This window comes from Palaemon carinicauda, chromosome 38 (assembly GCF_036898095.1).
Source record: "Palaemon carinicauda isolate YSFRI2023 chromosome 38, ASM3689809v2, whole genome shotgun sequence".
NCBI lineage: Eukaryota > Metazoa > Arthropoda > Malacostraca > Decapoda > Palaemonidae > Palaemon > Palaemon carinicauda.
This window is the reverse complement of record NC_090762.1, coordinates 12,567,217-12,593,402: the sequence shown is the minus strand read 5'-3', so window position 1 is coordinate 12,593,402 and position 26,186 is coordinate 12,567,217. Positions and strand designations below refer to the sequence as shown.

The 26,186-nt window shown below is 43.1% G+C and overlaps 1 long non-coding RNA gene across 1 annotated transcript in view; it reads left to right on the top strand.

Annotated features, from left to right (window-relative positions):
• The window catches only part of LOC137630096 (uncharacterized), an 83,503-nt gene that overhangs the window by 29,775 nt on the left and 27,542 nt on the right, over window positions 1-26,186 (top strand). The window contains exon 3 of the long non-coding RNA XR_011041648.1: window positions 24,209-24,341. This is a non-coding gene — a long non-coding RNA (uncharacterized lncRNA). The remainder of the gene's footprint in view (window positions 1-24,208; window positions 24,342-26,186) is intronic.

Sequence of the window (26,186 nt, the reverse complement as noted above, 5' to 3'; positions counted from 1 at the left end):
ATTGGTCACACTCAGCTGACACGAGTTTTTGCATGGTGGCCAACGTGAACCATATTGCGACGACTGTTTGGTACCATTGACAGTGAGGAATTTGTTAACTGAATGCCCCACATACAGTAGTGTGAGAAATAGGTATCTGTTTGAGGCTCGAGGTGAGGAAGGTAGGATCATCCTTGCCAAGATTCTTGGACATGTCCCCTACCATCCTAGTGGTATATTTAACTTTATTTCAGCAGCAGGTCTTCTGAAGATATTCAACTTTTAAAATGACATCTTAGCTTATATGTTTTTAATTGAATATTCTTTTATTTTTTATTTACAATAAATGGTATCGGGATCAATGACCTTAGATATCAGGATGCCAGAAAACCTCAAATCAATCAGGAACTACAATATATACTAGACAGCTCTTCCTTGTTCAAGCCGGAAAAGGTCGAGAGGGCGGCTGAACGAGGAAGTCCAACCAGGACTCCCTACTCCATAGGGCCTTGACATCAGGACCTACAGCAATGCTCCAACAATGCCTAGGAAACAGCCGCAGACATCTAAACCCCTGACCAGTAGGACAGCAGGGTCTGCCAGAAAGGTGTCTAAACAACCCTTTCCTGCTGAAGACCAAAAGCGCTCAACCAAGTTCTCCAGAGGCGGCAAAGGTAGTAGGGGGGAGGTGGCAGAGGTCACTCCTGCTAGGGAGGGCAATCCTCTTACTTGCCCACTGGTTGGTGAATGCCTTCAACGCCACTGGCAGAGGTGGTTGTAGCACGCGGCCTAACCGTGGACAGTAAGTGATTCGTTCAGGGCATTGTTTCCTGTTTATTCAATCTCTCCCTCCACAGACTCAAGATCCAGTTCCATCGAGCTCCTGTACGAAGGGATCCGCAAAGGACTAGCCCTCCGGGCTGAAATCCAGATCATGTTGGAGAAGGACGCTCTCCAAGAGGTCCTCGACGGCTCTCCAGGCTGCTTCAGTCAACTCTTGTGAAAAAAGTGTCTGGAGGCTAGAGACCAGTCATCGATCTCTCGGCTCTGAACAAGTTTGTTCTTCAAACTCCATTCAGAATGAAGACGGCAGACATGGTCAGACAAGCTGCAAGACCTCAGGACTTCATGTGTACGCTGGATCTCAAAGACATACCTCCAGATCCCAGTCCATCAGAAGATGCTGGGCTTCGGTTTATCCACAACACCCCAGGTATTTATGAGGGTGTTTACCCTAGTGTCATCTTGGGCTCACAGGATTGACATCCGTTTCCTAAAATACCTTGACGATTGGCTAATCCTAGCAGACTCTATGGCAACCCCCCCTTCAACACCAAGACAGAAAACTTGAGTTTCTGTCAGGCTCTGGGGATCATGATAAACCTAGGCCCAAGAGTCTCGTTAGACAAAATCTTATCCAGCTATTGCATATAAGAATGCTTCCTGACCGCCTGTGGTTGCCGCACCCGTCTTTCAGAAACGAGTTGACTTCTTTCTCCCTACAAATTACAGAACTCATCGGCATGTGATCTCCTCCTCCACCCCGTCAAGCACTCGACACAGTAGATCTTGTTAAAAATAACCTTTCGTGTTTATTCTTTTATTTTCACTTACAGGGAGGTTTGTCCCACCCAGAAGGTGGGCAAACACCAATTGCCAACAAGGCTTGATAACTTTGCGAGCTGCATGTAATTTTCATGTGTGAACGAACATGTTAACAATGCTACAACTAGTTGACGATCTTTGCCTTTGTGCGATAATATTGTCCTTAGTGTCTCACACACGTTCCTGCAAGCAACTCGACGAGGTCTGTGAGGGTGTTCATACACGGAAATGTGTTCATGTTGCTCAGGAGTAGTTACCCGTAGGCAGAGAAGAAACAATTGCAAAAGACTGCATGTGGACAAGCAAACTATTACTCCCTACAACGCAGTTCGGTAATGGGTAGTTGTATGCATCATTCTCACGATTGGGTGCATACCCATGAGGGATGGCAAGGACTGAGTACCATCATACAATTGGAGCTTTGTTCTAATGATTACTGTGTTAAATTTCTTCCTAATTCGATGGTTGTATTCCTTCTGGAGAGTCGGGTTATTTATATCCATCCTACTCTCCCATAACTATCAGAGGTATTCGCTTTCGAGCAAACTCCTTCTTCATTCCAAGCAGATCTTCCCTAACGTCTTTGAACCATTCGTCTAATTATTGAAGGCACTCAAGATTCCGAAAATTTCATAAGTGAATTCCTTTTTCTTATGGAGAAATATTAAACATTTGCCGTTTCTAAGAGGTTCTCTGTTGTGGGAAGGAGGAGATCTCGTTCGCCGAACCAAAGGCATTTCTGTCATGAGTAGGAAGAGATCTCATTCGCTGAACATCAGCAATGTTCTCCAATCGAGTGATGGAAGCAACAAATCTTTAGGATCACTCTCAAATCTTTATTCTACTGCCTTATTCCCGTTACAAAAACAGATGAAATTGCCATCCAGAGAAAAAATGTGTGACTGGTCCGTAGCTGGACTTGCATTTACAGGACAACACCTGGGAGACAAATGATTAGATTTGAGTCTGTCATGTCTTGCGGAATTAGTTGCGTGCGATCGCTCAATTGTTTGGCAGCGATCGACAACCACAGGATGTACTGTAATGCCGCCTTCTTTTTTCTCTAGAGAATACGGGCTATTCTAGGGTTACCATCTGTAAGTAGATATGTACAACCAAATCTGGGAATAATGACAATGTCAGGACAGAGTTCACCCAGTTACTGAGACAGTTGCTTGCAACTGATTGTCTACTCAACAGCAGTCAACTGGGAATGATTACTGGCTAAGCGACTGTTCAGTCCTTCAGGCATCCCGTGAGAAGGGATCTTTCCCTTGACAGTCAATGTTCCTTCTTCCTCCCACTTGAATCTTCAAATTCATGGGGTTGATCAACAGACACAGTCCTAGTTAGTACAGTGGTAACATGTTTGACTAGCATTCGCTTCGCAGCAGATTGATCACAGTCTGGGACCGTCAATTAAAGCTGTTTACTGGAAAAGCCAGTGTTGTGGTTGGACACCACAGCTGGATGTTTGTGTCTTGCCTGGTTGACATTCTGGTGAGCATCTGTTCTGATCAAACTGAAACTGAAACCAGACACCTTTACCTCGGCGGTGCTGGCTGCTCTACTGGGTAGCTGGCTGAACAGGTATCCCAGAATCTATTCCAGTGTCTGATGACTTGGAAGGGTAGACTAGTTTCTCCTGAAAGGGTTTCTTGGTTCAAGTGGTTTTCCGCAGCCTTTCCCTCCTCTTGATGAGTGAAGACCTCCTTCTCGGGGAGTGCAGAGACTTCTCACCATCCTCCCATGGGATGCCTGACGATCAGGAGTGCTATGGCTGCACTGCTTCGGCACAAGGAAGTTGTCTCTCTATTCGAACTCTCCAGTGGCAACTGAAGGTATTCTGGTCTCGGCATAAAGACCCTCCAGATCATCTAGTACCAATAGGGTAGGAGGAGAAGAGAGACCTGCATTGGTAGGTATCAGATACCAACCTATTGGTAGGAATAAGCCATCTCTCTCCTTCCCCAGATTTGATGAAATTCACGGATGCATCAAAAGAAGGGTGGGGGCCTTATCTGTTGCAACATACCATCTTTGGACTGTTTCAAAGCCGAGCAACACTGCCACATAAACCACCTTGAGATGAGAGCAGTTCTAGTTCTCAAACATTTCCCACAGCTCCTTTCAGGACACTGTATTGATGAGCGATAACAACACAGTGGTGGCTTACATAAACAAGCAAGAAGGTACTTTTCATCAGCCCCTCTGCCATCTGGCTGTGGAGATAGTCAGATAGATGGAAGACAACTTGGTGACCCTCTTGTCTGTTTCATACTGGGCAAGAGAAACATCTTGGCTGATAAACTAAGCTGAAAAGTGATAGTTTTCACCGAGTGGTCTTTGAATCAACAGACAGCCAACAAAATCCTGACTTTGTGGGGTTCACCGACAATAGATCTTTTTGCGATGTCTCTCAACCGTAAACTATCGGTGTAATGCTCGCCAGTACTAGATCTCCAAGTGTTCCGGCAAGATGCTTTTCAACACCCAGGGGACAACGTAGACTTCTGTGCATTTCCCTCTTCTGCCTAATAAGGAGGCTTCTGAACAAAGTTTGGTTATCTCAAAACCTATATGTCCTTAATAGCTCTGATGTGGCAGAATGCTGAATAGTTTCAGACCTTCTACACCTGCTCACAAAGGCACCCAGGAAACTCCCTCCATTTCCTGAGCTACTCAAACAATCGCTTGTTCAGATTTTCCACAAACGAGTTGCTTCACGTCTTCACACTTGAAAGTTATCTTGCAATTTTTCACTGGATAAGTTTTTTGGCAACCAATTGTGAGGAGAATGGCTAGATACCACCTACAGTCATCTATCGCTGTCTACCAATTATTTACTGTGGTTTGTGTCGTGGAATGTGCATCCCTCCGCTCAGTGTCACTATTCCAACAATAACAAAATTCTTGTAACTTGGGGAGGGAAAACTCTGTTCAGTATCACCGATGAAAGGCTACTGCTCAGCCTTAAGCCTCACTTTTAAACTGAATGGAGTTGTCATTTCCACGGAATTATTTCAACTCGTACTTGGTTTCAAGTTATCTTGCCTCTTTCGTAAGTCAGACTGCCTCCGTGCAATGTAGTGAGTATTGCAATCCCTGAAAGGAGCATCTTAAGCTGGCCATACATGTAGAGGACTGGTACGCTAATTTGACTGCAATTGGCATGAACGCCCCAATCCTTAACGTGTATGAGGGGTAAACAGGAGAAACCTGGCATGACTAGCCAGTCCTCATCCTTTCAGCATGTTTGACTGGACAAGCCAGTCCTGCCACGATTGACAGTATGCCCCGCCAGTTTCTTGCGTGTGTGGGCACGGACTAGCGTGGTGACTGGTTTAACTTGCCTATTTTGACACTTATAGTATTCCATTCTTCGTCGCTTGATCAGAGCACTTTTTATATTATCATGATAAACGGATTTCATTTCACAATCTTTTGACTTATTATAGAAGATCGCTCTTTCTCTCTCTTTCCAAACTATGAAGTCTCCTACAGTAAAGTCAAAAGATTAATGAGGGTACTAATCCTGCACAGGTGGTGGTGGGAGGATAGAGCAAAAAACTTAGGAGGTGTAACCCCTGTCTATGATTAGCAAAGCATTTAAGAAGACCTATCTCACTAGATACTACCCACAGGATCAAACATAATTTTGTTAGATACTTTTGAAGTTAATTCAGAATTTTTTCTTCAAAGTGTATAAATTTTCTTCAAAAAGACATGTATGCCTCACTGTCATTCAGTTTGTTATTAATTTAACTTAATGTAATTATTTGCTCTTTTCTCTATCGATGATTTTGTCTATGCAAACAAGCACAGAATGTATCCATATGAATGTTGTTAATGTTCTAAAAGTATATTATTTTTAATTGTTCATTACTAGATTTTTTTTTTTAAATCCTTTCCTCACTGGGCTACTTTTCCCTGTTTGAGTCCTTGGACTTATAGCATCTTTCTTTCAACTAGGCTTGTAGGTTTGCTAATAATAATAAAATGATGTTTTTCTGAAATTTTGTTAAAAATATAAACAACTTTGATATTCCAGAGTTTAGTCAATTCAAAATAAACCAGAACAATATTTTATCTATTCAATAGAGATTAATAATAATGAAAATAATATAATTTTGACCCATCCCTTGCTCTCTGTTTTTCATTATTAGTTTTAGTGTTACCTATTTCTTTTATGCTATAATAACTCTTTGTTATTTTTTCATTTATCATTACACACCATGTAGAAAGGGGAAAATATCTATCCTCACGTAGCAGTGGTGCCATGTCTTCTCCCATATAAGGTTGATACGAGGATTGACTTGCCTATTTCAGTACGTACAGTGCCGTACTTCGTCTTTAAAACCACGCTGTATTCTGCTTATTCATGCAATAGTTATTTTGTAATCTGATTATAAACAGATACTGAAACAAAGGAAAAAAAATTAATATTCCGATTGTTATGACTTCTCTTCATGGGAAAAAACGAAGGTGTAAAATATGGATAGAGGATAAACTAAGTAGCTACCGATAATTCTATTAACCTTTGCATATCTCTATCACATTTTCTCTCTGCCTACATAAGCAGTCCTTTTCAAATTTCTATAAATTAATGCAAAAACAAATACGCCTAATTAAAAATGTAGCAGTGCTTCAGCATGAGATAAACTCCAGAAAGGTCCAAAAATCCTTTTAAGTATATTTCTCCTAGTAGACATTTGGACTTAGATTTAGAGGGATTAACGGTAAAAATAGTCCTATAATGACTTCAAGAGAAGTAAGCAAGCATCAACACCATAGTGGAAAAATCACCATGTAGAAGCATACAGAGAATACTTATCACGTTCCTTCATATTTTATATCTGATTTCTTAGATTTATATTAAGTAAAAAATAATGAGGGTGAAAAGTACCAAAATTTGGCCCCCTCAAATTTATATGTAGGTTACCAGTTTTACTTGATACCCTGTATTGTACCAACTTTGCTACACAAGTACCAAAAATGTAACCATGTAGGCCTAATCCTTGTTGCCCAATCCTCTTGAACTAAGCAGGATAGTCCTATGCGTGTGTGTGTACATTTTTTGCAGGACAGGACCGCCTCTCCAGTCCCCCTGAACAAACCGTACGGTCAGTCCTCTGTGTGTATGGCCGGCTTTATGAACCTCTTAGTCATACTAAAGAATGCAACCTGACTCGAAAAGATGGTTTTCCTCTTAGCCGTGACCTCTGCAAAGTGTGTGAGTGAGCTACACGGTCTGTCCTCAACTTTGTCCCTGAGTTTATTGACAAGACTTAAAATCCGGCTGTAGTGGATCCTAGATTCGGTCCCTTCTGGATTGAGAACCTCAGCACTAACAAATGAACGATATGAACCATTATTATGCCATGTAAGGGTACTGAGAAAATACTTTAAATGAACTGCTTGAGCTTGACCACAGATCAGTAGACTTTTCCAGCATAGGTAAAGTCAAGAGCAGAGTTACAAGGAATTGAATATTTTCTTGGATCAGGAAAGTCATCAAATTACCCCTGCAAGTGGACTTGCCTACTCTTGAGTGTAGACCTTTCTAGAGCTCATGACATCAGGGTCATTACAGTTGTCCCACACATATTGCGAGGGTTAAGTAACAGAGACAGGCATAAATTCGCATATCTTGGGTGCCCTAGGGTGGGAAAATTCCTAACCTAACAACTCACTGCCCATTGCCTACGCTCGGATAATTAACACAAGTACTGACCAATATTGTTTTTTCAATATTTAACTTAGCCGGTGATTATAATAGCTGCAACTCTGTTGCTCGACAGAAAACTCTACGGAAAAAATCCGCCAGCGATCGCTACACAGGTAGGGGGTGTACTTCAACAGCGCCATCTGTCGTCCAGATACCCAGTACTCATTGTAAACAAAAAACTCGATTTTCTCTCTGTCGTGCTACCGGCAAGACCTACTAATTCGCTGTTGCTAACTGGATTTGTTTTCACAACTATTTGGTGAAGTACACTATTCTAGTTTTAAGCTTTCGCTGTGCAGGCTTTCTCTTCAATAAATCCTTGCATTCTTTTTTTGATTACGGATTATTTGTTGATGACTTTGGATAGTTTTTGAATTCCCCTTTGACCAATTCAAAATGGCTGACCCTTCTCAAGTCCCAAAATTCAGGAAGTGTAATGCTAGGGACTGTTCAAGGCGTCTTCCGAAGGCCTCTATCGATCCTCACACTGTTTGTTCCAGTTGTCAGGATAAAACCTGTCAAGTGGAAGATCGATGTGAGGAATGCGTTGGGCTTTCGGAATTCGATTTTATCGAATTCCAAAAATATACACGTAGGCTAGAGAGAGATAGAGTCAGGAGAAGTTCCTCTCGTTCTGTTGATATTTCCTCTCCCCATGCCCCACAACCTATTCCTTCCCCTGTAGTGGTTGCTCCTAATCCCCCTTCTGGCACTCAGGAACCTTCGATGGCTGATATGATGCGTGCCATCCAAGCTCTGGGTGAGAGAGTTGAGTCCCTGGCTAGTGACCGTAACCAGCTCATGGCGGACGTCAAGGAGCTGAAGTGTAAAAGTGCAGTGGGAAGTGGTAAAGTGAGTGATAGTGTTGTGGATAGTGTTGCGCTTGAGGGTTCGTCTGTTCGTGCCTGTCGTCCTCCTAGTCCGGGACCTCTTGCAAGCTCCCAAGTCCAGGGGAGAAGCAATGTCGTACGACCAATGGGTTCGAGAGGCTTATGGCGAACAGACGTTCCCTCCGTGGTACCGGGCGCATCTTCCCAAGATCGCCCCTGCCGCACAAAGACGAGAGAGCCCATTTATTCCTCGTCTTCGGAAGGTGTTTCTCGCAAGAAACAATGGACCAAGGTCTCACGACCATTAAAACGCAAGTCGGTCCCTTCCGCGCAAGTCCAACGGCCCAGCTGTAGCCACTGGGTCAGTTCGGACTCGCTGCAGTCTTCCGATGACTGCTCACCTCCTAAGAGAGGCAAAGCGGTACCGCCTCAGACAGTTACACCGTCTGTCGCCGCACCTGCTCCTGCAGACCCTAAGTGGTCTTTGCTGCAGAACATGCAGTCCCAATTAACGTCTCTGATGCAGGACTTTCGTGCGGAGAAGGTTGCTGCTGCACCAGCCTCTTGCCTACAACCAACCACACACTCGGTTGTGCGTCCTGTGGACGCTGAGGCGACCTTCTTGCGCACTCCAGCTGAAAGAGTTCCGCCACCCATGCGTTCCAGTGTGCCCTGCCAGCTGCATGTTGACGTTCAGCGACGCACGGAGCCTTCCGTTGACGTTCGCGAGGTACAACAACCGTCAGAGTTGTTTTGTTTTGACGCGGTGCGTCAACCTCCGCAACCCAGTGTGGTTGCCACTGCTCACCCACATCAGGCTAGACAGTCTGGAGTAGACGCTGTGCGTCCCCACACTGCTATGGTTGTTGCCAGCTTACAGACTGGGCAACAGTTCCATGACGTTGCGTCCGGTTCAGTCACGCATGCACCCGTGCGACCGGACTCAGCTAACCAGCCGTTACCTACTCCATTGCCGCTTCCTCCTCAATACTCCGGATGATGGACTTTCTGATGATGATGGTGCTGCACACGTTGATGAACCACATTCGGATCTTGACGAGCCTAAGTCCACGCAACCCTCTTTGGACTTTAGAAAAGTTTTAGCTCTGTTCAAAGAGATGTTTCCGGACCAGTTTGTGTCTGTGGCTCCGCGCTCTCCTCCGTCAGAGTTTGTATTAGGTATGCCGTCATCCTCGCCTGCCTTTACTAGACTCGTCCTTGCACGCTCGTCCAAGAGAGCTTTACGAGTGATAGGAGAATGGATGCAGTCCAAAAAGAGTCTAGGGAAGACAGCCTTTACGTTTCCCCCTGCTAGACTCTCTTCTAGATCGAGCGTCTGGTATGCCACGGGAGAAGTTCTCAGCTTGGGAGTTCCTGCCTCTGCCCAGGGCGACTTCTCAAGTCTTGTAGACTCTCCCCGCAGGCTAGCCATGAGACGCTCAAGAATATGTTGTTCATCTTCGGACCTAGACCACCTGTTGAAAGGGATGTTTAGAGCCTTCGAGGTCTTCAACTTTTTAGACTGGTGTCTGGGAGCTCTAAGCAGGAAAATCTCTCCGACAGAGAAGGAGACTTCCTTGCTCATCATGTCCTGCATGGACAAGGCAGTACGTGACGGGTCTAATGAGCTTGCTGCATCATTCGTGTCAGGAGTCCTCAAGAAGCGTGAGAACCTTTGCTCTTTCCTGTCAGCTGGAGTTACACCTTGCCAAAGATCCGAACTTCTGTTTGCTCCTCTTTCTAAGTGCCTCTTTCCAGAGGACTTGATTAAGGAGATTGCTGCTACTTTGATACAGAAGGACACTCATGATCTGGTTGCGTCCTCTGCTCGCAAAGCCACCCCTTTGCCTACCTTGTCAGCTAGACCAAGGATGGACACTCCAGCGTCCCGATTTATTCCGCCCTTTCGTGGCAGAGCCTCCAGCAGAGGAGGTGCTCGTGCCGAAGGGAGACGTGGAAAGAAGAAAGGAACCAAGTCCTTTAAAGGCAGAGTCTGACTGCCAGCTTCTTCAGACAGCAGTGGGAGCCAGACTCAAGAACTTCTGGCAGACCTGGGAGAAGAGAGGCGCAGATGCACAATCTGTGAAGTTGCTCAGAGAGGGGTACAAGATCCCGTTTGTACGAAAACCCCCTCTAGCAACGTCTCCCATCGATCTCTCTCCCAGGTACAGAGAGGAAGACAAGAGACGAGCATTGAAACAGGAAGTGTCTCTCTTACTAGAAAAGGGAGCGGTAGTCAAAGTCCTGGACCATCAAACCCTGGGCTTCTACAACCGTCTCTTCTTAGTGGCAAAGAAGACAGGAGGGTGGAGGCCGGTGCTAGACGTCAGTGCGCTGAATGTCTTTGTCACAAAGCAGACGTTCTCCATGGAGACCACAAAGTCCGTTCTAGCAGCGGTCAGAAGGGAAGACTGGATGGTCTCTTTAGACCTAAGGGACGCATACTTCCACGTCCCCATCCACCCATACTCCCAACCTTTTCTGAGATTTGTTTACGAAAAGGTTGTTTACCAATTTCAAGCCCTGTGCTTTGGCCTAAGCACAGCTCCTCTTGTGTTTACGAGGCTGATGAGGAATGTAGCCAAATTCCTTCATTTAGCGGACATCCGAGCCTCCCTCTATTTGGACGACTGGCTTCTAAGAGCTTCTTCCAGTCGTCGCTGTCTGAAGGATCTAAAGTGGACTCTAGATCTGACCAAGGAATTGGGTCTCCTTGTCAATTTGGAAAAGTCTCAAGTGGTCCCATCCCAAACTATTGTGTATTTAGGGATGGAGATTCACAGTCTAGCTTTTCGGGCTTTTCCGTCGGCCCCCAGAACAAGCCAAGCCCAGTTATGCATCCAAAACATGCTGAAGAAGGAACGATGTTCAGTCAGGCAGTGGATGAGTCTGATAGGGACACTATCATCCCTAGAACAGTTCGTATCGTTAGGAAGACTACACCTCCGTCCTCTTCAATATCACCTAGCTGTTTACTGGAAAAAGGACAAGACGCTAGAAGCAGTCTCGATCCCCATTTCCGAGAAGATGAAGTCTTGCCTGACTTGGTGGAAGGACAGTATCAACCTCAGAGAGGGTCTGCCCCTGGCTGTTCAGACTACCAACCACGTTCTCTTCTCGGACGCATCGGACACAGGCTGGGGCGCGACATTAGACGGTTGGGAATGCTCGGGAACTTGGAACTCGAGTCAAAGGACAATGCATATCAACTGCAAGGAGCTACTGGCAGTTCATCTGGCCTTGAAAAGCTTCGTCTCTCCTTCAAGGCAAAGTGGTGGAGGTGAACTCGGACAACACCACGGCTTTGGCGTACATCTCCAAGCAAGGAGCGACCCACTCTATGACGTTGTACGAGATCGCAAGGGACCTCCTCACCTGGTCAAAAGGTCTAAACATTTCGCTAGTAACGAGGTTCATCCAAGGCAACTTGAATGTCATGGCAGATTGCCTCAGTCGGAAGGGACAAATCATTCCAACAGAATGGACCCTACACAAGGATGTGTGCAAGAGACTTTGGGCCACATGGGGCCAGCCAACCATAGATCTCTTCGCAACCTCGATGACCAAGAGGCTCCCAATATATTGCTCACCAATCCCGGACCCAGCAGCAGTTCATATAGATGCCTTTCTCCTAGATTGGTCACATCTAGACCTATATGCATTCCCCCCGTTCAAGATTGTCAACAAGGTACTGCAGAAGTTCGCCTCTCACGAAGGGACAAGGTTGACGTTAGTTGCTCCCCTCTGGCCCACGAGAGAATGGTTCACCGAGGTACTTCGATGGCTAGTGGACGTTCCCAGAACTCTTCCTCTAAGGGTGGACCTTCTACGTCAGCCACACGTAAAGAAGGTACACCAAGGCCTCCACGCTCTTCGTCTGACTGCCTTCAGACTATCGAAAGACTCTCGAGAGCTAGAGGCTTTTCGAAGGAGGCAGCCAGGGCGATTGCTAGAGCAAGGAGGACATCCACCCTTAGAGTCTACCAATCGAAGTGGGAAGTCTTCCGAAACTGGTGCAAGTCAGTATCTGTATCCTCGACCAGTACCTCTGTAACTCAAATAGCTGACTTCCTTTTATACCTGAGGAAAGAACGATCTCTTTCAGCTCCCACTATCAAGGGTTACAGAAGCATGTTGGCATCAGTCTTCCGTCACAGAGGCTTAGATCTTTCCAACAATAAAGATCTACAGGACCTCCTTAAGTCTTTTGAGACCACGAAGGAGCGTCGTTTGGCTACACCTGGTTGGAATTTAGACGTGGTACTAAGATTCCTCGTGTCAGAAAGGTTCGAGCCGCTACAATCAGCCTCCTTTAAAGATCTCACCTTAAAAAGACTTTTCCTGGTTTGCTTAGCCACAGCTAAAAGAGTCGGTGAGATTCACGCCTTCAGCAGGAACATCGGATTTTCATCTGAAACGGCTACATGTTCTCTACAACTTGGTTTTCTAGCCAAAAACGAGCTACCTTCTCGTCCTTGGCCGAAATCGTTCGATATTCCAAGCCTATCGAATATGGTTGGAAATGAACTAGAAAGAGTCTTATGCCCTGTGAGAGCTCTTAAGTTCTATTTAAGACGAACAAAACCTTTACGAGGACAGTCAGAAGCTTTATGGTGTTCAGTAAATAAACCATCTTTGCCTATGTCAAAGAATGCTTTATCCTATTTTATCAGACTGTTAATACGAGAAGCTCATTCACATCTGAGTGAGGAAGACCAAGCTTTGCTGAAGGTAAGGACACGTGAAGTTAAAGCTGTCGCAACTTCAGTGGCGTTTAAACAAAATAGATCTCTGCGAAGTATAATGGACGCAACCTATTGGAGAAGCAAGTCAGTGTTCGCGTCTTTTTATCTTAAGGATGTCCAGTCTCTTTACGAGGACTGCTACACTCTGGGACCATTCGTAGCAGCGAGTGCAGTAGTGGGTGAGGGTTCAACCACTACAATCCCCTAATTCCATAACCTTTTTAATCTTTCTCTTGAAATGTTTTTTATTGTTGTTTTTGGGTTGTCCGGAAGGCTAAGAAGCCTTTCGCATCCTGGTTGATTTGGCGGGTGGTCAAATTCTTTTCTTGAGAAGCGCCTAGATTAGAGGTTTTGATGAGGTCCTTTGGTATGGGTTGCAACCCTTCATACTTCAGATCCTAGGGGTCGCTCAGCATCCTAAGAGGATCGCGAGGCTCCGTAAGGAAGACGTACTTAAAAAGGCAGAGTAATTGTTCAAGTCGACTTCCTTACCAGGTACCTATTTATTTTGTTTTTGTTATTTTGATAACTTCTAAAATGAAATAAAAAATCCTTAGCTCATAATAATGTAAACATATTGCTGGTCTCTACCCACCCCCCTGGGTGTGAATCAGCTATTATAATCACCGGCTAAGTTAAATATTGAAAAAAGGGATTGTGAAATACTCCTAGAGCACTTATTTCTAAGGAATATAACTGCTATATATTACCAGAGAAAAAAAGCATAGGAATGCCAGGTTGAACCCAGCTCGCTCACCTATATAAGGTGTCGGTATAAAATACTGGGGCGTGATAATTCACAACCAGAGGTCTCGCACTATTTAGATATCTCCTCTTCAAAATCCCCGCCACAGCGAGGTGCCGTTCAACACTACTACCACTAACCCAACCCACGCCAGTGACGTCACTCCTCATAGCACCCAAGGTTTGGGGCCCATGTTGGGAGGGAAGTCAAGGGAGGGTTCACTGGGCGGCACAGGTCTCTCGCCCAGAAATAGATTTTTCCTTCGTCAAAATCCCTTTTCTGGGCTCCGACCTGTGCCGCGCAGTGAAATAGTACCAGAGAAATGGTCCCAAAACTTGGAACAATACCTGAGGAAGTAACAAAATCCAAAATAACAGGTAAGAGGATAGCAAGACATAGTTGATTAAGGTTCACTATGTTCAGGAGGAATCACATTCCCTGCTGCCACTGTAGCAAATATAAGGCTTCCAGAGGTTTTAAGCAGTGGCGTTTAAATACTGTTGGAGACTTCCGGCCTGTATATTTAGTAAGTCCAGTGAAGTTCATAGTAATTAACTGAGGTAGCTACAGCTCATATATCATGGACGTAAGGGAGTGATGTGGGAATGATTCTAGGTAGCCCGTTAATGAAATGCAGAATCTTCTGTCTGAGTCCTTTCAGGATGATGGTTCTTCACCTTCTCTAATGGGTAAGGGCCCCGAGGACTGAACGGGAGATATGTTTAAGTAGGCTTCCAGAGTGTTTACTGGACATAAAGATGGGTCCTGCGGAAGTGGGACAATCTTCCAGGGGAACCGTCTGTCCTGGGGGTCCTCATTTTCGCTAAAAATCTTTTGTCAGGGGAAAGGAGTACTTCCCCTGACGAGAGAAAATTCAATATGACCTGGATCTCTAGACAAGGTTGAAAGTTCTGATATTCTGGCGCCAGAAGTCAGGTTCATTAAGAACAAGGATTTCCTAACCAATGGAATATAATGGCAAGTCTCGTTAAGAGTGTCTGAAGCCAACTTAATTACTTCATTCAGAAACCAGGAAACTGAGCTATGGTGAGTTGATGGTTTCAATCTGGCGCAGGTTCTCGGGATGGATGAGAAGTATGAATCTGTAAGGGCAATATTAAAGCCAATTGTAAAACCTTCAAGGGTGACTTAATTTGTGGTAATAGTACAAGTCTCGAAGTCTGATTCAAATAAAATTCTGAAGAAGGTTACTGTCAGATTCATAGTCATTGTCTCAACCTTTGAGTCCCTTAAAAACTGGCAAGTTTCATAACAGCCGAATCATACTGTCGAAGGGTGGATCCCCTCTTATCTGATTCTAAAAATAACGTATTTGAGGATCAATATCTGCACCTCTTGAGCTGCAAATTACATAAAGTCCAGAAAGGTAGGGCATTCTGAATTTGAGGAAGCTAACACACAGCGAGTTGTACTGCTTGTGTTTGTATTGGATTGGGGATCTGTCGAGGTGGAGAACCAGTTCCACCAGAAGGGGAAACCCGTTGTGCTTGGGCCAGAAGGGGACTACTAGAGCAACTTGGCCTTTGAAAGTCCTGAGCTTGTCTAACACTTTCATCGACAGATTTATTGGTGGGAATAGGTAAATTCTCTCCTGAGTGTTCCAGACTAATGATAGTGCGCCTGTGGCGTAAGCCCGAGGATCCGGGCTGGGAGCTACGTAGCACTCTAGTTGTAGTTGGACTTTGTTGCAAACAGATCTATCTGGAGATCCGGAACCTGAGAAAGAATCCAACTGAAGGACATTGGGTCTAGTGACCACTCCGACTCCAGCGGAGTTGTCCTCGAAAGTGCGTCCGCCACTATCTATCTAGAAGAAACCTGATATGTTGGTTTTTGGCTGGAGCCGGTTGCTTAAGGTCAAAAATACCGCCATGGCTTCTAAAACATTGATATGAAGTTGGCGGAATATTGTCGACCATAGTCCCAGGACTTTCGTGTACTGAGAGTATCCCCCCCCCCCCCCCCCCCCCGCCTGTTAGGGAGGCGTCTGTGTAAATGACGAGCTTGGGGGTGGATATTGTAAGGAAACTGATTTGCCAGATTTTGACCTTTGTCCATGGTTGAAGTCTTTTCTTCAGAATTGGTTGGAGTCGAGCCCATTGTCTCGATATTACTCGTTTTCCTGGAGCACCATACTCGGCTTATATCTTTCAGTCTGGCCTTCAGTAGTATATCTGTTACTGAGGCAAACTGGAGGGCACCCAGGATTCTCTCTTGATTTCTTCTGGAAGACAATTTGTCTTTGAGAAAACTTATAGTGTTTTGCTATACCGTTCCTCTTGGCTGTTGGGAGACAGAGTGTGGGAGCATAGAACCCATTGAATCCTAACCATTGAAACTTGTCCTCGGGACTAAACGAGATTTCTCGAAGTTGATTTGGAACCAAAACTGTTGTAAGAGATTATCACTCTGTAGTTGCTGTGAGGCAGTTTTCCTAGTTGAAGCCTAGAAACGGACGAAAATGCCTTGCTTTCGGAACATGATAGCAAACGTCTGCAAGATCCATAGGGGAGGTGACGGCCCCACAGAGAAGCAAGGTCCGCACCTGAGAGATGGTCAGCATGTGAAACTTGTCGCATTAAATGTAAGAATTCAGAAGCGACAGGTCTAGGATTACTCTTCGCTATTCTGAGTCTTTCTTTGGCCCGCTGAACAAGTGATCCTGAAATTACAAACGATTTACTTTCTTTATTGCTTCCTTTTGCAATAAATCGATTTCATATAAGACTAGCTCTTCCGTTGGATGTTGATGAAAACTGGTTGGTGGAGGGGGCCATTCTATCCAACTCCACCCCAGACCTTTGGAAATTATACTGAAAGCCCAAATGTTGAACGTTCAACGGTTCCGGAAGATGGAAAGTCCTACCCCTACCTGAGAACCCCCAATGATTTGCTGCGGATTTACCTCCCCGGCCTCGAGAGTAGCTGTTGCGAAAAGTTCCTCTCGAGCTAGCGCCTCTGGGGCGCTGGTAACCCTGGAAAGCACCCTGAGTTTCAAAGGTGGGCCTAAGGGCTGGGGAAGTAGCATAGGAGGTAGTTGCTACTTGGGACTGAGGAACCAGCACGTATTGCTGTTGGGGTTGACCCTTCGAAGTGAAAGGTTGACTCCCTTGTGCCACCGGGATGGTTTGAACCACCTGTTGGGACTGCCGGTTTGGAAGGAATGGAAAGATCTCAGAATCTTTCTACCTCGAGATTGGTTGCTGGCCGGTTCGAACTTGTGCTTGGGGACTAAGCCCATCGAACCTTGAGGCTCTGATTGACCCTAGCAGCTCCAGACTGGGGTTTTAATGAGCTTGTTAGGCTCATGTCTGATAGTGGCCTCAGACAAGACATGCCTACAGCAACGACGTCTGGCCGCAAAGAAGTCGTAGGAATCAGACAGTAAGGTTTGAAGTAATGACTTTGTCAAGACCTTAAAAGGTGGTTCTTCTTCATACATTAAAGAGGTCTTTTCTGCCATTGTAGCCGAGTTGATAGGTCCACTCAGGCGCATACAGGCTTCGAGCTCGAGGCATATCAGAGAGTCCGGAAGCCTGGGTAGCCACTCACTGAACTGAATGGGAGCACAGTCAGCGCTTAATTTACCCAATGTGAAGGTCGCCGGGGCGTTAGCCCAGCAATCGTGATCCCCCAGGGACAGGAGGGAGGTCGGATGCGTTTCCTTCAGCTGCGGTAACGGCTTGTCCTCGTTTATTGCCTGCCGAGCAAGGTCCGATATCTTAGTGACACACGGAGTAGGGGTTCACTCCTCCACTAGAAACATCGTGTACGGGCTCTTGTGAGGTGTTAACGTAGTGTTAACACACTCCCACTCGTTTAAGGGCCGGACCCAGGTGGACTGAGCCTGCCCCTTTGGGTACATTTTGGTTTCTTTGGGGACCTTGTCAAACCTTACGAGTGTCTCCTCGGTAAGGCATGCGAAACTAGAGAGAGGGAACTGTAGACCCGGCGGGTAGAATTCAAAATCTTCTACAGTCCGGGTGCCAAACCATTCGATGGTTAACATACCATCTTTGAAGGGAGAGCGCAAGGCCCCCTTCCACGGATTGCTGTCGACGAATTCCGGGAGCCTAGAGGCATCCGGGATGATATATTGTGCTGTTGAGGTAGCCCATAACAAATGAGACCCTGTATGAGGCTATCTGGTTTAGCACTCACTTCCCCCTAATGGGCAATAATTCCATTCAATTGTCAAGTTCACAGAGGCACCAGGAATCTTCCATCCTATAATCGTGGTGACTCGGTATGTGACACGAGGTTTGAGCCAGTGAGCTACAGAGGTCCGTAAATTATATATATATGTATATATATGGATAAATATCAGCACAACATCGTGTTCAAATAGAAATAAATTTCTACCTCATCCCTGGGATCGGTCGCTGGCCTCTTCTAATGAAAGGTCAGGTTGAAACTAACCATGCCACGAGAGGCCATGCATCAATCTTGAAAGGGCTGCCGGATCGAAGGGAGCCTCCGGGGTCGTAGGTTTCAGGCCGGGCTTCGCTCTCGGCCCAAGAGAAGTCTTAACTGGTTTGGTGATTTGGAAGACCTGTGAGTCTTTGCTAGGGCTGGCAGGTAGCTTTAAGTTTAGGGACAACGGGACGTGGCCCGACATCAGCCACGTGCTTCCTTGAAAACCCTAAAAGGAAGAGACACAGGATCTCTTTGCCCTGACACTCCAGGCAAACCCGCCAACCCAGATCTAAAGAGTCGCCAAGGTAGAAGTCATGGAAGACTGCGAGCTCCGAAAGAGGGAATATCGTTACTAATGAACAAGGTAACTCCGTTGGGAATGTAAAATAAATAGATCGAGAATAAATGTTTAAATCGATCAATCACAAAGGAAATAAAATGAAAATCCCAAAATAATATATCCGAAGTTATAATTATAGATAGTAACGACAGGGGCACCTACAGTGTCCCATAGTAGGGTAGTAACCCAAAAAGATCCGGGTGTTCCGAATTCTTAAAATAGACCGGTATGAAACCGGGACAAAAGGCTATGAACAAAATTTCGGACCGGTATAATAACCGGGGAGAAAATTTTCATAAATTAACTGACATTGTCAAAATAATTCCATAAAAGGTGAAGATTATCAATGAAATAAAATTGTCATAGCGCGAAATATACTATCCCGTCGGTACTGGGAAAGTATAGAATATCATAAAGATACATAAGTATCCCATAGCAGGTCAGTAACCTAAAGAGATCCGGATGATCCGAATTCTTGAATTAGACCAATATGAAATCGGGACAAAAGACTATGAACAAAGTTCAGACCGGTACAGTAACCGGGGAAAAACTTATCATAAATTAACTGACTTTGTTAAAACAATTTCATAATAAGTTAAGGTTATCAATGAAAAAATATTGTCATAGCGAGAAATATACTATCCCGTTGCTACTTGGAAAGTATAGAATAAAATAAAGATACGTGAGTGTCCCATAATAGGTTAGTAACCTAAAAGGATCCGGGTGTTCCGGGTTCTTAAAGTAGACCGATATGAAACCGGGACAAAAGGCTATGAACAACTCTAGGACCGGTTTAGTAACCGGGGAATAACTTATAAATAAACTGACATTGTTAAAACAATCCCGTAATAAGTTAAGGTTATCAATGAAATAATATTGTCATAGCTTGAAATACACTATCCCGTCGCTACTTGGGAAGTATAGAATAAAATACAGATACGTGAGTATCCCATAATAGGTTAATAACCTAAAAAGATCCGGGTGTTCCGGATTCTTAAAATAGACCGATATGAAATCGGGACAAAAGGCTATAAACAAAGTTTCGAACCGGTATAGTAACCGGGGAAAATTATAAAAATTAACAGACATTGTTGAAACAATTCCGTAATAAGTTAAGATTATCAATGAAATAATATTGTCATAGCGAGGAATATACCATCCCGTCATTACCAGGGAGGTATAAAATAAAAAGGGATGAAAAAGGATGCAAAAAACAGTGATGAATAAATATAATCAAAACTAGTTCCGGGGCCGGGGAACAGGGTTGGTAAAGTAAACTTAAAGTAACTTAAAGTAAACTTAAAAGTAACTTAAAGTAAACTTAAAGTAACCTAAGATACATCCTTAAAATACATAAATAGAAAACTCCGGTTATGATCTAAAACTAATGTCTGTAATTGAATAGGGCTCCCGGAGGGAGGATATTAATCAAAACTGTGTCAGTGTCAACAGATCTTGTATTTAAGAGCTCGGAGGCTCCGATGTCTGATGACGGGAGGGTACCGCGGGGGAGCCAATGGAACCCCCACTACCCAACCAGAGGTACCGGGACGAAGGTAATGATTCATGTAGAATATAATATAATGATATAGGATATTAATAAGACCTATGCGGGCGATAATAGCAGGAGGTACCGTAGGTGGGGACACTCCTAATTTAAGTGCTCATTCTTACAACCATAGCTAAAAGCAAAAGTTACACCAAGGTGCAGTCATACCGACTAATCACGTGTGATAGTCCCCGGTGGTCCCGGCCCTCCCCCTCCCCCGACCGATGGCCAATCGGGGCGACGGGAGGGGAGGAGACGAAACAGCCCGGTATGAATGAATGAGACTAAGTCACACCCCGTGAGTACACTCAGTCCTCAATATGTCGGAACGTTGAGGGAAGACTGAGGAACAAGCATACTTGACCCGTATGTCATAACCAACAACCATCGAGTGAGAGGAAGGGTGTACACTGGAGGAGGGGGGGATGGAATAGCCTCCCCAACCTGTGGGGGGGGGGAGGGTATGGTACCGGGGAATCACCAGTGCGTAGTGGTAGACAGAGCTACCAACTGGAGATCCCCTCAACATGACATGAAAATCCCAAAAATATGATCATAACGGAGTAAAGCAATAAATATAATATCAATGCACAAATACATAAAAATAATTAATGAATTAAAAGCGAAATCACGTAAGTAAGGTTAGGCATTCAGAAATAATATGGCGAGAGAGGGACTCGTGCGAGTGGTAAGGGAGGAGCATGACGCCATCAGCAGATGGAAAGCAGGGGTACCAACCTAGTTACTGAAGCGGTAGATCGAACAGTAAAAACAACAAAATACGCGAGTCCCACTCGAACCAAATGTAAAACTAGGTGGAGCGTACGAAATAAAACTAAAATGTTTAATAATAATAAGTGAGATGGTCGTCTTCCTAGAACTAGCGAAACAATCTCAAAGGTGACGCAATCCACCAACATGCACGAATGCAGGCATACCAACATAACCTACTCCTTGATGAAACGCTAACACTGATATCATAGGATAACATAAAATTAATGCTAGATGAAAGCATAAAGACGGTGTACTATATAAATGTAAGGAAAAAACTCCTAAAAGTTCGAACAAATATTAATGACTGACGAACTAACGAGAAAAAGGGCAGAGCCGAACCATGAACGGTAAGAACGGGGACGCCGTTCATATATAAACACTTCTCCATTAATAAAAACAGAGGTGACACTGCCCAATCTCGCTAACATACATGGATAAAGTACTTAACTTCGATGGGGTATCATGGGAATCGGCCATCGATTATAAAATAATGATAAATCCAAGGATAAACACGAGAAAAAAACATGTTGGACTTAATAACAACAAGTGCTATAAAGGAGTATTTCACTGCGCGGCACAGGTCGGAGCCCAGAAATGTTATTTTGATAATAAAATAATTTTTTGAATATACTTACCCGGTGATTATAAATTAAAGGACCCTCCCTTCCTCCCCAATAGAGACGCAGTGGACCGAGGAGAAAATTGAGTTCTTTGTTTACAATGAGTACTGGGTATCTGGACGACAGATGGCGCTGTTGAAGTACACCCCCTACCTGTGTAGCGATCTCTGGCGGATTTTTTCCGTAGAGTTTTCTGTCGAGCAACAGAGTTGCAGCTATTATAATCACCGGGTAAGTATATTCAAAAATTTATTTTATTATCAAAATAACATTTTACTTGGTTTCTGTCACAGTATAGTTGTTCCTATCTAGTAAAACTGTAATGAGATTTGCTGATACTGTAGTGTATTTTACTTGTAATATACTATCACTATATAAACTGTACTGTAAGTGTTCTCTATTTTTGACTCGACGCACTCGAAGCCTACATTTACAATGAACAATATTAGTGTAATTCTCTACTGTACAATATGTATACAATCTAAGATGAAATGTGTACATATTTTATACAACGATTACTAACCATTTATGAATTTCTACGCAGCAATCTTTTGATATGACGCAATTCCTGATGCTTCGGTGTCATCACTATTGCAGTACTGTGAGGCATCTGACATCTACAGTAACCCAGAAATATTTATCCTATCTTCTTCTTCAGTGGGTTAGAAAATTAGAAGATGATGATAAAAGTATCACTTGTAATGTTATAATCATTACATAGATGCTTACAACCACAATAACAATCAAACAAAAAAAGTAGCATACTGTATAATATGCTCAATATAATAATATACTGTAGTTGCGTATCTAAGTAAAGTAGATAGAAGCAATAATTTTATCTTTACAGTACAATATTGCAATACTTCCGTCACCAAAAACATTAGTTTCAGTCAACGAGGATGCTTTACATTTTTGCCAAGAGTTGGCAGATGGTGGTTGCCAATATAAATTATGTAACCATTGTGTTAAAACTCACATTGTTTTATTTTTATATTTAAACAGAAATACAGCTTATTTTATAAACTAGAATAAAAATCTTATTAATACTGTAATTGATTCTTTTTGGAAATATGAAATATGCTTTGGTAGGATGCTGTTGATTTGGAAAACATGAATGTAAACAATGGAAAAAATTATAACTCGCTATGTTTTTATTTACAAATATGATACTCGAATGTAAATATTACATGTATTATTATTGGATACAGTTAAGTGAAACACCACTAATCAAAATCTAGTTTATTTCAGATATAGCTACAATATTTTTTTACCACAGTAAATGGATATAGCCTACAGTCTGGCACAAAACAAGGCCAGTGCAAAGAAGCATGGGTTATTTGAAATCATTGGGTTGCAAGATTTTTTTATCACAAATACTTGATTTTTTATAATAGGTATTACAGTTCTTTGTCAACTATAAGTGAGATCGCAAAGCATAAGTTAGCATAAAGCCTTGGCTGACTGGCATTCAAAAGAACATTATGACGTGCCTGTTCTCCCAGTGAGGTGGGAATCGGTGAACAGCCATTTGAGAAAAGCATAGGCAAGGGAAGTCTTAACCTTGGTGAGTCACAATGCTTAATTGTCACTCTTTCGCACAATTGCTCAGGCTGTTAATTCCCATTGGGAGTTAGCCAGGTGATAGGCCGTACTCTTCCACAGCTCATACAAAGGACAGGAGTCACATCCCAGGTCAGGCGCCAGCCTGTTGGTCTTGGACGTCCACCCACCTAAGTGTCTCTCCATAGTAAAGAGCTGAAAGGTTTGTATTTGGTACCAGAACAAATGACAAACTTAGATATAATTTGTATTTTTCCTAATCGTACAAACGTGAAGGTCTTCACACATACTGGCCTGCCATAACCTACCCCCAGAGAGTCCTGCTTGCAATTGCAAAGTGGCTTGTGTTGGCTACTGCTTGTATGAGCGTGGTGGTGGGTCTACCCCCAGTTATCTGGCGGAGAGGAGTATCACTTCACTAAAGGTTTTACGGTTAATTTCAGCTGTCACTGAAATGTATCTCCATAGTAAAGAGCTTCAGGTTTGTATGGTTAGGGAAAACAAATTATTTCCAGATTTTTAATACTGTACTTGAAGTAATCTCCCAAAGCCGCAGTAAATAGCCGCAAGGGTGTGAGTTTGCTAGTGAGGAACTTACTTGGGTTACCCCTAATATTGCCCAAGTAGGAGGGATAATGCCATAAGTGCACCTTACTTCTTGATCTATTGAAGGCAAAGACTTGGCCAGTGTCATTTGTCTTCTAGCAGCAATGACATGCTATTCTGCTTTACTGAATTTAATTTAGTTTTATATATATATATATATATATATATATATATATATATATATATATATATATATATATATATATATATATATATATATATATATATATATATATATATATATATACAGTATTTATATAATTATTCAGTTTTATTTAAATTAATAAAAAATTTAATTGATTTTTCCAAAATTTTTGTTAATCTAATTATGAAAGAACTCTTTCACCAATTTTATTGCAAGGTTGATGCATGACACTGTATATTGTGATAATTGTACTCTTGTTTTATCACACTATGGTTCTTTTTTAAATTTTACCCACCTAGTACAGTACTGTATGTGATTAAGTAGTATGGTAAATTGTAAAAGTTTGTCTGTGTAGTAGATCTTGGAGTACAGAAGTCTGGCCGCCCCTGCCATAGAGGCAAGGTATTTATAATATAATACATAGCAAATTTGATGAAAATTGTTGTGTGGTCTCATTAAATGCTGAAATAAACCTTAACAAGAATAAAATTCTGAGGGTTTCTCCCCCTATAAAGGTGTGTAATTTAAGTGTTTTCTTATTCTAGGGTTATTGGAGGAGATTAGTTCCTAGCAGTGAAGAAGTTTCAACATGGCAAGGTTTAGAGATTCTTAGGGAAAGACTAATCATCACATTAAGCATATATCTAAGCAAGAATGGGTGGAAGAAATAAAAACCAGGTGACTGCTTTTTTCTTTTTATGCATGTACATACATACATATACCAAAGGCACTTCCCCCAATTTTGGGGGGTAGCCGTCAACAACAAGAAACAAAACAAAAAAGGGGACCCCTACTCTCTACGTTCCTCCAGCCTAACCAGGAACTCAGCCGAGTTCAGCTGGTACTGCTAGGGTACCACAGCCCAACCTCCCACATTTAGCCGAGTTCAGCTGGTACTGCTAGGGTGCCACAGCCCAACCTCCCACATTTCCACCACAGATGAAGCTTCATACTGCTGAGTCCCCTACTGCTGCTACCTCCGCGGTCATCTAAGGCACCGGAGGAAGCAGCAGGGCCTACCGGAACTGCGTCATAATCGCTCGCCATTCATTCCTATTTCTAGCACACTCTCTTGCCTCTCTCACATCTATCCTCCTATCACCCAGAGCTTTCTTCACACCATCCATCCACCCAGACCTTGGCCTTCCTCTTGTACTTCTCCCATCAACTCTTGCATTCATCACCTTCTTTAGCAGACAGCCATTTTCCATTCTCTCAACATGGCCAAACCACCTCAACACATTCAAATCCACTCTAGCCGCTAACTCATTTCTTACACCCGTTCTGTTTAATCTATGTTTAATCTAATCAGTATGTTATGCAGTTGTTCCAGCCCATTTAATGTATCCAAAGGTAGGTGAGATGCGTTTGTTCATAAAAGAATATACCGTATATACTCGTGTAATGTTCGACTTCCTGTAATGTTCGACCCCCCTATTTTGCCTTCAAAATCATGAATTCATCATGTACCTCATGTAATGTTCGAGTCTTGATTTTGGCAGTAGGCTAGAGGTCTTTTATCTCCAGCATACCATAATTACCATCAAAGTAAGGGTTATGCCCAAGTGTGACAAACAAATGTATAAAACAAATCGGAACAACACCTAAATACTAACATCTGTTTACAATAACAATTGAGTATTCAGCGGACATTTTCTAGCGAACACTTTAGTTGCAAACAGCCGATTATCATCACCGCCTAATAGTTTTAAAAAACAAGCAAACACTACAAGTAGCAAACAAAATTAGTTCATCGTTTTGAGTAACAAATTACCATTACCGGTAATTTCAGGTAATTACGGTGATTATAATTACCCGTTATGCTAATCATTTTTTTTCCTCACAATATATATGAATAAGAATTAACCCATCAAGATGTCTACCAAGAAATATAAAAAAATTACTGCAAAATTCAAGCTTCAAATTATTGCAGCCGCTGTCCGCTGAAACGACAAATAACGTTCAAGCCGTAAAAATGTTTGGAGTTACCGAAACTAGCGTTCGAACTTGGAGAAAAAAAAAATGTGGATTCAATTAAGAAAAATTTTTGCGGTTTATTATTAATATCAATTAATATACAATACCAAGTAAAATAAAATGAGCCTTATTTTTTCATTAACCATATCATGTTATAACATACGCAACCCGACAGTTTGCTAGCTTCATACCTGCTGCGTTATGGTAAAGTCATTACTCGTAGCGGAAAAAAACTATTTATGATGGTTTAGGAAATAAAATCCATGCTAATAATATGTCTGGTGTTAAATGAACATGGTTAGTACTGTATATATAGGCCTAGCTTATGTTTACCTACCAGTAGGTAACCTTATATACGTGTAAGCATAGCCTACGATAACCTACCGGTAGGTAGCATAGCCTAGGGTAATTTTTGCATAGGCCTAGCTTACGTTTACCTACCGGTAGGCCAGAAATTTTTACTTTTTCAAATATATATCTCGTGTAATGTTCGACCCTTACTTTTTTAACTGAAAAATAGGCCTTCAAAAATCGAACATTACACGA